The sequence below is a fragment of the Somniosus microcephalus genome, chromosome 4 (assembly GCF_052327205.1).
Source record: "Somniosus microcephalus isolate GS21.2 chromosome 4, FLI_Smic_1.0, whole genome shotgun sequence".
Classification (NCBI taxonomy): Eukaryota; Metazoa; Chordata; class Chondrichthyes; order Squaliformes; family Somniosidae; genus Somniosus; species Somniosus microcephalus.
Window position 1 is genome coordinate 236,798,376 of NC_140990.1, and position 14,728 is coordinate 236,813,103.

Below are 14,728 nucleotides of genomic sequence, written 5' to 3' on the forward strand. Positions count from 1 at the left end.
TTCACCAGTATGCCTATGTCCTCCTGAAGTCTACTACTATCCTCCTCACTGTTTATTACATTTCCAAGCTTTGTGTCATCTGCAAGCTTTAAAATTATGCCCACTATGTCGAAGTCCAGGTCATTGATGTATATCAATAGGAGTAGTGGTCCCAATACTGACACCACTGTACACTTCCCTCCAGTCTGAGAAACAACAGTTCACTACTACTCGCTGCAAATAAAGACAGAAATGTCCTTATTGTTACTGACGGTATAGGAAGGAAACAATGATGAATGATAATGTGGTCTGGGGAGGAGGAGAACAAACACATGACCCAGCATGAGTGGATGTCAGGTTGCGAGTCCACTGAAAAGTTATGCTACCAATGTATTTGCACGCTTCTGAATTAGTGGGTCTGATTTACTCCAGTGTTCAGAATTGGTTTTGGACACCCACAAAATCCATGACAGTACCACCAACTCCAAATTACCCTCCAACTCACACACCATCCTGACTTAGTATATCGCCGATCCTTCATCCTCACTGGGTCAAAATCCTGGAACTCCCTACCTAACAGCACTGTGGGAGTACTTTCACCACACAGACTGCAGCGGTTCAAGAAGGCAGCTCACCACCACCTTCTCAAGGGCAGCTAGGGATGGGCAATAAATGCTGGTCTTGCCAGCGACGCCTACATCCCATAAACAAATTAAAAAAAAACTCTGCTATAAATATCTGTTTGCTGATCATTTTCCTGATGTTTAATTCCGACAGCACAATGGGACTCCAACAAAGATCACAGTCTAATGTCTCACTCCATATTAAAAGTTGCTGCTTTACAGCAAGCCTGAAAAAAAAGAAATGTAAGTGATTGTAAGACACTATGAGAAAAGATTAAAGAAAATTGTAAAGGAAAAGAAATAATTAAGATGAAGGATAGAAGGTTGTCAAACTATATTTTGGATAAGATATCAGACTTTGCTTTGATTTATTAGTGAAAGAATGAACCAATGGAAGCTTCTTTTCCCTTCATACCAACATTGTAGCTTACATTTTCTGATATGTGTACACTTGGTGAATTACTCCCTATATGCCTGTAAAGAAAGTGACAAGAAAAACTTTAACACAACACTTATTTTAGGTTTCAAATTCCAAATTCTCACTGCATTTTGTTTCCTGCTTCTAAAGTATCAAGGAATAATTTTCCAAGAATACATTACAGGGGGTGGGGGTGGGGGGTGAGGGCGGGGGTGGAGATCCTTATCCACTGCCATGGGCAGCATGCTTGTGATTTTCTGAATGCACTGCTGGAGGGTGAGATTCCCTGCTGCTAGTGCATACTTGGAAAATTACCTCCCTCTTCAAAACACAAACTTAATTGAATTATATTCCCAACATGATGGCACAAATGGTAACCATGAATATTCCTTGTACTTGCCGGTTAGTTTTTGGAAAGGATTGTATTTAAAAAATACCTACTAGGGGAAGAGAGAAATTGCATAACACTAGCGGCACACTATGTTACAGCTTGCCATAAACAGAGGGACAACCAGTAAATATAAGAAAAGAGTATATATAAATTATATGAAAGTATATATTTATACACTCAGGGATATATCTGTTTATACACTGTATGGATGGATAGATCTGTATTTTTGTGAACAAACATGAATGTTTTCCGATGCTTTGGCAACATAAGATGTAACTTGTCATGCCAATAAAGCGATTTGAATTTGAATTGAATTGAATTGAATTGAAACCAGTCTACTGTTTGATGGGCCTGCCATACAAGGGTCCTATTGTTTCTAATAAAACAAAATGATTCAATACCATATTATTTGCAGCCAGAGAATATTTTTCATGGCATTTAAAACAACTTTCAGTTACAAATTCATAGCTGTCTCATCTTTGGTAAATAGAGGTTGTGGGAAATACATATACCCTTTGGTTTGGACAGAAGGCTTTTTGGAGAACCTGGGAACCTCTTTGAGGGTATTTTTAAAAGCTCAGAAGAAATATGTCAGAAGACTGTATACAGCTCTAAAGCCCTTTCTTTTCCCTCGAGATCACTTTCAGTTCAGGTCAGCATGACATGAACTGAATGTAATTTCCCCAGAGTTTATAATCAGTTCATGCACTTTGAGTGATTAAATTACCTGCCTGAAACGTGTGCTGAGTTTCAGTCTAAATCTGTGGGATTCTCATGAGACATTTATACTAGCCTAAAGCAAATCTCCTGCATTGCAGACCCCTACTAATCCACAGGGAAGAACTGGGGGTTTTAACTTTGAAATTTGATCATAGTGAATAATTCCTTACCATTTATACTGGGCGAATTGTAAATTCTCAATAAATTAAAATTTGCTGTGTATCAATGGGGTATAGCAGTAATAGGAGATAATTTCATTCACAATGTATTATGCACTGCTTACACTGGCAATAGGTGAAAAAAGCAAACCAGACATCTTCCCAAATCGATCTCTAATTGGCAATATAAATGTAGAAAAATGTGTAGTCCAGGTCAGTTCTAGCATAAAGTAAATCAATTTGGGTAGATTTTATACCAGAACCGATTCAGCAACAGCGCAAAATGCTAGTAGTATTTGTTAAATTCAAAATTCCAGAGTGATCTCAAGGCAGCACCAGGATAGTATAAGTGGCATTGTGCCGTAAAGTTGCTTTACTTACTTCATCAGTCAAAATGGCTAGTGATGCTGCTTTTATAAGTCATGACGTATATACATAGTTGCTGAACAACTTCCTATGCTCTTAGCAAAACTCACTCAGAGAGACATCCTCCATGTTTGTAATGTAAATGTTGTCAGCACTTGACATAGAAGAAGGTCATTTGAATTTATCAATGGAGCTTTCACGTGGGTAATGTAAATGAGGCATTTCACAATGAACTTTAGCACCAATACAACAGAAGATAGAAATGTATGGTACACACAACTTCCATTCCTCTCACAGTATAATAGCTGATTCACTACATCTGGATCTCCTCCATCTTGTTTCTCATTTTACTCAAGTCTATTGTAAATCTAATCTAACTAACAGCTACGCTGTACTACCTCTTATATTTGATGGCTTTACCCTAGTTGTTCTTCACTGTCAAGGTTTGTTGTCTCACTATCTCATCCGATCTGCATGTAACTCCCATATCTCTTCCATAGCAAAATATGCCTCCAAGTTTATAGCCATCACTTTGGCCTGGATTTTCATGGGGAAGGCGGGTTGGGGGCAGGGGGGCTCTGATGCAGGTGGGTGTGATGAAATATGCCGTTCATCAGGCACTGTATTCTCTGTGTTTAGTTTAGTTTCAGTTTCATTTCCCCACCTGTACTGTATTGTGTATAGGGCTCCGCCCATACCTGGCCACTACTTAAGCAGGCTGCACTGTCTCACAGGCAGTGCAGCAGATCTTTAGATGGGAGACACTTCTCCACTGTGTATTACTTTCTTAGTTAATAAAAGCCTTGCTTTGCTCCGTTAACGTCGAGTCTCGGATTCATTGAGGCACATCAATTTTATTAACTAAATTTTCAACGCAATGGATCAACTCTTGAAACCCGAACGTTTGGATTTGGACCAGCATGCTTCGGACGCATCGGCACACTTTGGACACTGGTTTAAGTGTATGGAATTCTTCCTGGACAATTCCGTAGCCATCACAGGCGCTACGGACGCTGAAAGTATGAAACTCGGAATCCTGCGGAATTGGGTAAGCCACCGGGTTTACCCCCTCATCCAAGACGCCGACACGTACCCGGCCGCCTGCAACATCCTAAAGGCGCATTACCAGCAGCCTACGAATGAGGTGTACGCTAGGCATCTGCTCGCTACTCGCACACAGCGACCTGGGGAATCGCTGGATGAGTTCCTAGTCACCCTGAAAACGCTTGGCAAAGACTGCAAGTGCCAAGATGTAAAAGCCGCAGTGTACACTGACGAGCTTGTTCGTGATGCCTTTATCACAGGCCTCAGCTCCACTTACATCCGGCAGAGACTACTGGAAAAAACGGGATTGGACCTGAAACAGGCTGTGGACACAGCGCAATCCCTGGATGTGGCCCAGAGAAACCCGGACGCCTACTCTTCAGCCCGCGCAGCCCACGCCGCCACGTGTGCACCAAGGGCGCCGCCATCTTGGAAGGCATCTTCCCCGCCCGGCAGCCCGACACCGTCGGGGCCCCGCTCTCCCCTCAGAAGCCCTACGACAGCCGCGGCACGTCGGGGCCCCAACTGCTACTTCTGCGGGCAGCCGAAGCACACCAGAAACCTGCGCCCGGCGAAAGGCACCACCTGCTTTAAGTGCAGTAAGAAGGGGCACTTTGGGAAGGTGTGCAGAGGGAACCCCACTGGAAAACCCGCCACCGCCGCGTGTGCGCCGTGGGAGTGGCCATCTTGGACGCCATCTTGCCCGACCTCGTGGGGTCCGCCATTTTGTGAGCAGACAGCGTGGACGCCATCTTGTCTCGATCAGGGCCCTACAGTGGCATCGGTCACAGTGGACCAGACCAGACCGCACCCGCTATCCAAATCAATGGTGGACATCGAGGTAAACGGGTGCGGGGTTAAATGTTTAATTGACAGTGGAAGCACGGAGAGTTTTATCCACCCTGAACTAGCACAACAACTCTCTCTAACGGTGGTCCCTGCTCAGGGCACCATCTCTATGGCTGATAAAACCCAGACATCGACCGTTATGGGTTACTGCGCGGTACAATTGTCCGTTAATGGAACTGTATACGATAATTTTAAATTGCTAATCATGAAGAATCTATGTGCAAGCGTGATCTTGGGCCTGGATTTCCAGTGCCACCACCAAAGCATCACGCTCAATTACGGTGGGTCCCAGCCGCCCCTCACAGTGTGCGGTCTGGCTACCCTGAAGGTAAAGCCGCCTTCGCTATTCGCGAACCTTACTCCCAACTGCCGGCCAATAGCGACCAAAAGCAGGAGGTACAGCTGGGAGGACAGGCGGTTTATCGCGACCGAGGTGGACAGGCTGCTGAGGGAGCATGTCATTGAACGCAGCAACAGCCCGTGGCGCGCCCAAGTGGTAGTGGTGAGGGGTAGCGAGAAGAAACGGATGGTGATCGACTATAGCCAAATGATCAACATGTACACCCAACTAGATGCCTACCCGCTACCCCGCATATCAGAAATGGTGAACCAAATTGCCCAATACCGGGTGTTCTCCACCATTGACCTCAAGTCAGCGTACCACCAGCTCCCTATCAGACCAGAGGACCGCCCGTACACCGCCTTCGAGGCGAACGGACGCCTCTACCAATTCCTCAGAGTCCCCTTTGGGGTGACGAATGGGGTCTCGGTCTTCCAGAGGGAGATGGACCGCATGGTCGATGACCACCACTTGCAGGCAACCTTCCCCTACCTCGACAACGTCACCATCTGCGGTCACAACCAGCAGGATCACGACTCGAACCTCGAGAGGTTCCTGAAAACCGCACAAAAACTCAACCTCACTTACAACGAGGACAAGTGCGTTTTCAACACCACGCACCTCTGCATACTAGGCAGCGTGGTGGAGAATGGGGAAATCGGACCAGACCCCGACCGATTGCGCCCCCTACGGGAGCTGCCCCTGCCCAACACTCCCAAAGCCCTGAAAAGGTGCCTGGGGTTATTTTCTTATTATTCCCAATGGGTCCCCAACTACTCCGACAAAGCTCGCCCCCTCTTGAAAGCATCCTCTTTTCCGCTCTCTGCTGAGGCCCACGCCGCCTTCAAAAGCATTAAGCAGGATATTGAGTGGGCCACGCTACAGGCAGTGGACGAGAACAGTCCCTTTCAAGTGGAAAGTGATGCGTCTGACTTTGCCTTGGCGGCCACCCTCAACCAGGCGGGGCGGCCCGTAGCTTTCTTCTCGAGGACCCTCCAAGGGCCCGAGATCAGACACTCCTCCGTGGAAAAGGAGGCCCAAGCCATCGTGGAGGCAGTGCGCCACTGGCGCCACTACCTAGCCGGCAAACGCTTCACCCTACTTACCGACCAACGGTCGGTAGCGTTTATGTTTAATAATAAACAGAAGGGAAAGATTAAAAATGATAAGATTCTCAGGTGGCGGATCGAGCTCTCCACCTTCGAGTATGACATCATTTACCAGCCAGGGGCCCTTAACGAATCCCCCGACGCCCTCTCACGAGAGATGTGTGCCAGCGCCACCGGGGATCGGCTACAGACCCTCCACAACGACCTCTGCCACCCAGGGGTCACGCGGCTGTTCCACTTCATAAAGTCCCGCAACTTACCTTACTCGATTGAGGAAGTTCGGTCTCTGACCAGGAACTGCCGCACTTGCGCTGAGTGCAAGCCTCGGTTCTACCGCCCAGATAGAGCCCACTTAATCAAAGCTACACGGCCCTTTGAGCGGCTCAGCTTAGATTTCAAGGGCCCCCTCCCGTCAGTCGACCGCAATGTTTACTTCCTGAACATTGTGGACGAATACTCCCGTTTCCCATTCGCCTTCCCCTGCCCAGGCATGACCAGCGCCACGGTCATTAAATGCCTCAACAGCCTGTTCTGTCTGTTCGGTATGCCGAGCTACATCCACACGGATAGGGGGGCATCCTTCATGAGTGAAGAGCTATGCCAGTACATGCTGTCCAGGGGGATCGCCACGAGCCGTACCACCAGCTACAACCCCCAGGGTAACGGCCAGGTGGAGCGAGAGAACGGGACAGTATGGAAAGCAGTCACTCTAGCTCTAAGGACCAAGGGCCTCCCTATCTCCCGCTGGCAGGAAGTCCTCCCAGATGTGCTCCATTCGATACGGACGCTATTGTGTACTGCCACTAATGCCACGCCTCATGAACGAATGTTTTTCTTTCCCCGGAAATCCACCTCAGGCGTATCCATGCCGTCATGGCTCTCCACCCCAGGTCCGGTATTTGTACAAAGGCATGTGAGGGGCCATAAGACGGACCCTCTCGTGGAGTCAGTGCACCTACTCCACGCCAACCCCCAATACACGTATGTCCGGCACGTCGACGGAAGGGAGGACACCGTGTTCATAAAAGACGTCGCCCCAGCCGGTAACGACAACAACCACGACAACAACAGCAACAGCGATCACAGCAACTCTTACCCACCCACTACTCTTTCATCACCCCCGGAAGAACATCGACCAACGGTGCCCCCACCAACTACCCCTTCAACAACCCTGGCGGCGCCCCCGGCAGAGACCCAGGAGGCCACCGGGGACACCCAGCCGACACCCGCGGCACCACGTCGGTCACAGAGGACTATCAAACCCCCGAACAGACTAAATCTATAGAAGGGGTGAATGTGATGAAATATGCCGTTCATCAGGCACTGTATTCTCTGTGTTTAGTTTAGTTTCAGTTTCATTTCCCCACCTGTACTGTATTGTGTATAGGGCTCCGCCCATACCTGGCCACTACTTAAGCAGGCTGCACTGTCTCACAGGCAGTGCAGCAGATCTTTGGATGGGAGACACTTCTCCACTGTGTATTACTTTCTTAGTTAATAAAAGCCTTGCTTTGCTCCGTTAACGTCGAGTCTCGGATTCATTGAGGCACATCAGTGGGAAACCTGGGAGAATGGGTTTCCCGCAGGCTCTGCCGACTTTAATGACATCTGAAGCCTCTGTTTCCCGCCCACAGCCAGCCAGATGGAGAGGCAGGCAGGCTGCGGGCGGGTAGGCCTGCGGCACTAGGCTGTACAGAGGAGAGAGGGAGGGATCAGGTGGGGGCTGGTGCTGGCATCCGGAGGATGGGGTGGGTGGGGGGGAAGAAGATCGGGGACATCGTGGGACCAGGGAGGGGAGAAGATCAAGGACATTGTGGGGTTGGGGGGGGGGGGCGGAGGGGGATGGAGGGAAGAACATATCGGGGCTGGCCACCAGAGGATCGTGGCTGGCCTCAGGATGATCGTGTGGGGGCGGGGGGATCCAGAAAGGCAATTGGAGGCCTCGTAGGAAGGTCTTTGATTGTGGGCGGTGTGCTAGGCAGGGATCCTGGATCCAGGAGGTAGGTATAAATGCACTTACCTCTTGGATGCAGCAGTCCTTGCTTTGCTGTAACTGCTGAGTTTTACGAAGTGTGGAAAACCCGTCCAAATAGAGTTAAAAACAAAATGGAGGTTAAAAAAGTCTTCATTATAATATTTAAATTGACATCCCGCCTCCTGGGAGCAGGCTGGGACCCGTCCCCGTCCCACCTCCATTAAAACCAGAAGTGGTTGCAGGCAGGTTCAGGTTGGGAATCCGATTTTTAACAATTTAACTACCCCCATGCTCCAAACCCACCCTTTATTTTTAGTAAAAATTCTCCCCCTTATCTCCAATCAACAACTTTTAACTCTCTGTAAAGTCCAAATTCATTCAAGACTTTCATACTGCTCCCATATTTGTGGAGACTTTTCTAACAACGCTCGTAGATCTTGTTGTGTATGTAATATGTGTGCTACTTTGAACCTATGGACAGGACTGCACTACTTGTTGGGCGTAGTGATACGCAGTACCACTCCTGGCCATAGGGGTATAAATAGTACTGTGGGTACTGATTCCCCTCAGTTCCCGCCTGTGGGCATGAAGTAAAGACCTACGTGTAGTCCCTACCTCCAACCAGTAAAGACCTGTTTGAGTTATACGTTTAAGTCTTTGTGTTAATTGTTCAATACAATACACATACTTAACACTGGCGACGAGTCAGGCTCTTACCCTGCTCGCAGCGCCAGTGTTAAGTATGTGTATTGTATTGAACAATTAACACAAAGACTTAAACGTATAACTCAAACAGGTCTTTACTGGTTGGAGGTAGGGACTACACGTAGGTCTTTACTTCATGCCCACAGGCGGGAACTGAGGGGAATCAGTACCCACAGTACTATTTATACCCCTATGGCCAGGAGTGGTACTGCGTATCACTACGCCCAACAAGTAGTGCAGTCCTGTCCGGTAGAGGGATTGCATAGTCCGATCAATCAATCTCCAAAGGAAGTTGAAGTATTAAAATCACAAATGAGGTCACTAGTAAACGACTTGCTGAAAGCCCAGAAAAAGCTGGATGCAGAGGTACACATGAAGAAGTCTCTTCAGGAAAGATGTCTGGATTTGGAACAAGAGCTGGCTAACGTCCAGCTAGGTATGGAGGAAATAGACGACCCTCTCACTGGTCTAGCTCAGGACGACACCGAATATTACGATGTCCTGTCCTGCCCAGCTTGTAACTTCGACTCCCAAAGTGCAGAAATCATGGAGGAGCACCAAAAGTCTACGGAACATCGGGAGAAGCTGGCTCTACGACGGAAACAGGAGGAAGAGAAGGAGGAACTGCGCATGCAGCTGGCAGCTGTGGCAGCTGACAATGGAGCCCAGAGAGTCTCCAAGAAGCAGAAAAGGAAAAGTAAAAACAGAAGATGACCCATCTGAACCATTATCACCTCTACCAGATCACACACGTGGTCCCTCCGAACGGAGCCAATTCAGTTCGGAAGTTCAAACTGTTAAATCCATGGAAGGACTATTGAATGAGTCACTCTAGCAACGTGAACCGACTACACCACAGAGATTGAATCTGTGAACTGTTTTCCGCAGAGACTGAATCTGTGATCTGTTTTTGACATGAAGTTATCTATGTATCTATGTTATTCTGTGATGTAAACCTGAAGTTATATATGTATATATGTTATTACGTTATGTTAAATGGGGAGATGACTGTAAAGCTAGGAAGGGAGGAATGTTGTGTATGTAATATGTGTGCTACTTTGAACCTATGGACAGGACTGCACTACTTGTTGGGCGTAGTGATACGCAGTACCACTCCTGGCCATAGGGGTATAAATAGTACTGTGGGTACTGATTCCCCTCAGTTCCCGCCTGTGGGCATGAAGTAAAGACCTACGTGTAGTCCCTACCTCCAACCAGTAAAGACCTGTTTGAGTTATACGTTTAAGTCTTTGTGTTAATTGTTCAATACAATACACATACTTAACAGATCTGGACAAGAAAGAGCTTACCATCTCACCTCTAGCTTCCAACCCCTTTCTCTCTCTTTCTCACAACCTTTCTTGTCTTTCTCTATTTGATTAATACTAATATGGTCAATGCTTATTTAACCTTCCTCTTTCATTAATCATATTCTGCCATCCTACATACTCTTCCTCCTCTCTGCATTCTCAATCAAAACTTGCTATACTATCGTCTACTCTAACTCATTATTTTCACAGGACCTCAAAACTGTGGAATTCCTTCCCTTCCTCACACAACATACATTAATTTAATTCCCAAACTTTGCACTATTGAACTTGCCTCTTCATCTTAATTTCTCAATTTGGAAAAGAAACATGAATTTTTAACACATTCACTGATGTAATTTCCATTTCTTTTGTATTCCATGGAGACAATGTCACAATTGAAACACACTGACGTCACTGGAACTACTCAACAATCCACATTAGTTTAGATCCCATTTGAAATAATTAATAGTTTAATTTCAATTACTTACTATATCTGTGGGGGAAATTAAAACATATGATGAGGAACTATGGGATACAAGCTGATTTCATCACTGAACAAGGTGGCACAAAGTTCAAGGGAACACGTCTGAAATGGAGAAAGGCTCACAAATCACAGGCCCGTGACACCCTGGTATATCACAGCATGGAGAGAGTAGGGAAAGGTGAAGCAACAGCCATCCCAGGCTCAGTGCTAATGCCATCCTGCTCTTATGTTTTGTCCATCTTCTTACTCATTCTCACACAGACATACACACAACCACAGAAATATTGCACACAATATTATGCTATGTAAATTGTGTTTAAAGAGGTGTTGGGGAGCCAGCATTCTAACCTTGGTCCATTTTCTGTCATTGCAGGGCTGGATAAGCCTAGAACAAGACAGAATCACACATCGTCCTGCATCCCTCTCACTGAACTTTGCAAATACCAAGTTAGATATAAAGCAATTAAATAAAAGGACTACTATCCTTTCTCAGTACAAGGCCTTGGTCAGGCCATATTTAAAATACTATGTTCAGTTTTGCCACTCTCACTTGATGAGGGATATAGAAAACCTTGGAGAAGATTTAGGGGCGGGCTACTAGATTGATACCTAGTTGAAGGGTCCTCAGTTATCAGGTTGGGCTAAGAGACCTGGGACTTTTGTTTTAGAATGTATAGATTTTGAGGAGATTTTACTGAGGTCTTTAAAATAATGAAAGGATTAGACTCGACCCAAATAGATAGGACATTCAAACTAGATAGGTTAGGGAACATATGGAACATAAGTATATAAGTTATGAAAGCAAAGAACTAGGTTAGATGCCAGAAAGTAATTATTTTTGCAGAATGTTGTTGGACTGTGTTGTAAGTTACTGGCATATGCATCAAGTGTGAACTTGTTGCAAGCATTCAAAAGCAGGTGGGAAAAGTTCCTAAGAATGGTTAACATATCTCCATATATAAGGTAGGTGGGTCATTGGGGTTGTGTCACCCAGTCAGTGCAGTCTCCTGGAGTTTGCTTGATCACCTTTGGGGCTTAGAGAAGATTTGCCAGAGTTTTTCTTCTGTTTTTTTGCCTCTCCTAAGGTGTGTGTGTGCGAGTGAGTGAGTGAGTAAGTAAGTGAGTAGAGAGGGTGAGTGAGAAAGAAAATGAATATGTGCAGAAGTTATGCCATATTAGGATAAGATAGGCTTAATGGACCAGCTAGTCTTTACCTGTCCTTCTTTATCATGATAAAAGGTGGTTTTGGTTTTGGGTGGTGGAGGCAGATTCAATTGTGGCTTTCAAAAGGGAATTGGATCAGTACCTGAAGAAAAAAAAAATGCAGGACTATGGGGAATGGGCGGGGGAGTGGGACTAGCTGAAGCGCTCTTGTAGCGAGTCAGCACAGGCTCGACGGGCTGAATGGCCTCCTTCTGTGCTGTAACCATTCTATGATTCTATGGAAACAGATCTCTCTGACAGGACCAGCAAGAACTGTCTGGATCGGTGAATGCAGGTCCTGGGGTAAGGATGGGTGTGTACACAACACATAAGCTGTAGTCATACCTGCTTTTCTTGTTTCTCAAAACTACTATTCCTTCTTCAAATCTAGAATGCCAAAGTACCTGTGAGTGAAATAGCAGCTGGAAGTAAGAGCTTTGTAGGAAAGGGTGTTGTAAATATAAGTCTTGGTGTGCAAAAAAAAATCAGGTTTAAACAACAAAAAGTAATACATTGTGGGAGACTACAGTCTCCCGCGTAAAGATATAGGTAACACAGCGAGCTACGAGAAATAGGTCTTTACTCCAACTCTCACAATACAGTACTGCATTCGTAAAGCCCGCGAGCCTGTGATGACTCATGGATTGGTCACCTGCTGGAACCTGATTGGTTTTCCTTCTCTCAGCAGCAGGCAAGTCTGAACATGCCTTATTCCTCTCAGCTTGCAACTGTCTTGCGGGGGGAGGGGAATACAGCAGATAAAAGGGGATTATACAGGTTTATCTACATACACACAGTGTTTCCCCAATGTGGCAACGCCACATACGCCCCCCCAGAATCCTCGTTAACTGTAAAAGTCAGTCTCTGCGGAGGTTTGACCAAACGGCCGTAGCGGCTGTAGTAGCCATCTGGCGTGTGAGGAGGGCTGTCTGGGAGGTCGGCCGGTTGGTTCGTCGGCTGGTCTGGCGGCTGGTCTGCCGGTGGGCTGGCTGGACGGGCTGCTGGTGAAGGTGGGGCGGCAGCCGGGAAGTAAGGTTCTGGCGTGTCTTGGTCCTCTTGTGGGGCCGCCGCCAATGCGGGAGGTCTGCCCCGCCGTGGGGGAAGAGCCGGGCGAACCGGAAAGCTGAGGTCCAGGTGCGCCGGTTTGAGGCGGTCTACTGAAATAAGGTCCGGCTTCCCGCCGACGTCGATAAGAAAAGCTTTGTCCCCCGTCTCCAATACTGAGAAGGGGCCGGTGTATGGTGCCTGCAGCGGGCCTCTGTGCGCGTCCCGGCGCACGAAGACGAACTCTGCATGTCGTATGTCCAGAGGACGTAGGACGGCTGCGGGCCGTGTTGCGAAGTGGGCACTGGACGGAATTGCTGGGCCACGTCCTGGTGCAGGGAAAGCTGTCTGGCGGCCGACCACGGCTCCGTTGTCAGGGGGAGGAAGTCGCCTGGTACTCTGAGTGGTTGGCCATAGACCATCTCGGCCACGGAGGCACGGAGGTCCTCTTTGGGCGCGGTGCGCAATCCCAGGAGGACCCAGGGTAGTTTGTCGATCCAGCTGGTGTCGGCCAGGCTGGCGCGGAGAGAGGCTTTCAAGGAACGATGAAAGCGCTCGCAGAGCCCGTTGGCCTGCGGGTGGTAGGCTGTTGTCCTGTGCAACTTGGTGCCGAGGCCGGCGGTGATGGCATTCCACAAGTGGGAGGTGAACTGGGGGCCTCTGTCCGAGGATATGTCGGTCGGCACGCCAAACCAGGCCACCCATGTCGAGACGAATGCTCGCGTGACGTCGGTCGTGGTGGTGGAGGCGAGGGGAACCGCCTCGGGCCATCTGGTGGTGCGGTCGACGATCGTGAGCAGGTGTGTGAAACCGTGCGACGGCGGCAAGGGGCCTACCAGATCGATGTGGACGTGGTCGAAACGCCTCTCGGGCACCGGGAAACACTCCAATGGCGCCTTGGTGTGCTGCTGGACCTTAGCGCGCTGACACACCACGCATGTGTTGGTCCAGTCTCTCACATCCTTGTGGAGTCCAGGCCAGACGAACTTGGCGGACATGAGTTTCTGAGACGCACGCATCCCTGGATGTGAGAGGCCGTGGATGATGTCGAAAACTCGCTTGCGCCAGGCGGATGGGACGACCGGCCTAGGCGAAGGGACTGAGACGTCGCACAGGAGGGTTGTGCCGGCTGCGTGGAAGTGGATGTCGGCCAGAGTGAGGCTGGTGGTTGACGTCCTGAGGGCCTGGATCTCCGCGTCGGCGGCCTGGTCTCTCGCCATGCTGGCGTAGTCGACGCCCAGGTGCACTGCGTGGAGCGAGGGTCTTGAGAGGCAGTCGGCCACCAAATTGTCCTTGCCGGCGACGTGGCCGATGTCCGTGGTGAACTCCGAGATGAAGTTGAGTTGGCGCTGTTGGCGCGCGGACCAGGGTTCGGTTACTTTGGCCATGGCGAAAGTGAGCGGCTTGTGGTCCACGAATGCGGTGAACGGCCGGCCTTCCAGGAGGAAACGGAAGTGCCGGATTGCCAGGAACAGGGCCAGGAGCTCTCTGTCGAACGTGCTGTAGGCCTGCTCGTTCTTGCGCAGCTGTCGGCTGAAAAATGCCAGTGGCTGCCACGCGCCTTTGACCCACTGTTGCTGGACAGCGCCGACGGCGTAATCCGAGGCGTCCGTGGTGAGGGCGGTCTTGGCACCCGGGATGGGGTGGGCCAGTAGTGTGGCATTGGCCAAGGCGCTTTTGGTCTGGTGGAAGGCTGTCGCCATCTCGCTGGACCAGGTGAGTTGCTCTTTGCCCGTTTTGCCCCTGGTGGCTTCGTAGAGGGGGCGCATGAGTGAGGCGGCCTTGGGCATGAAACGGTGATAGAAATTGACCATCCCCAAAAATTCCTGCAGCGCCTTGACCGAGGTGGGCTGGGGAAAGTCCGCCACCGCCTGCACCTTGGAAGGTAGGGGAATGGCTCCCCTTGGCGAGATTCTGTGGCCGAGAAAGTCAATTTGGGCTGCTCCGAACTGGCATTTGGCCGGGTTGACGATTAGCCCGTGTTGGCTGAGGCGCTGGAAAAGGGAGCGC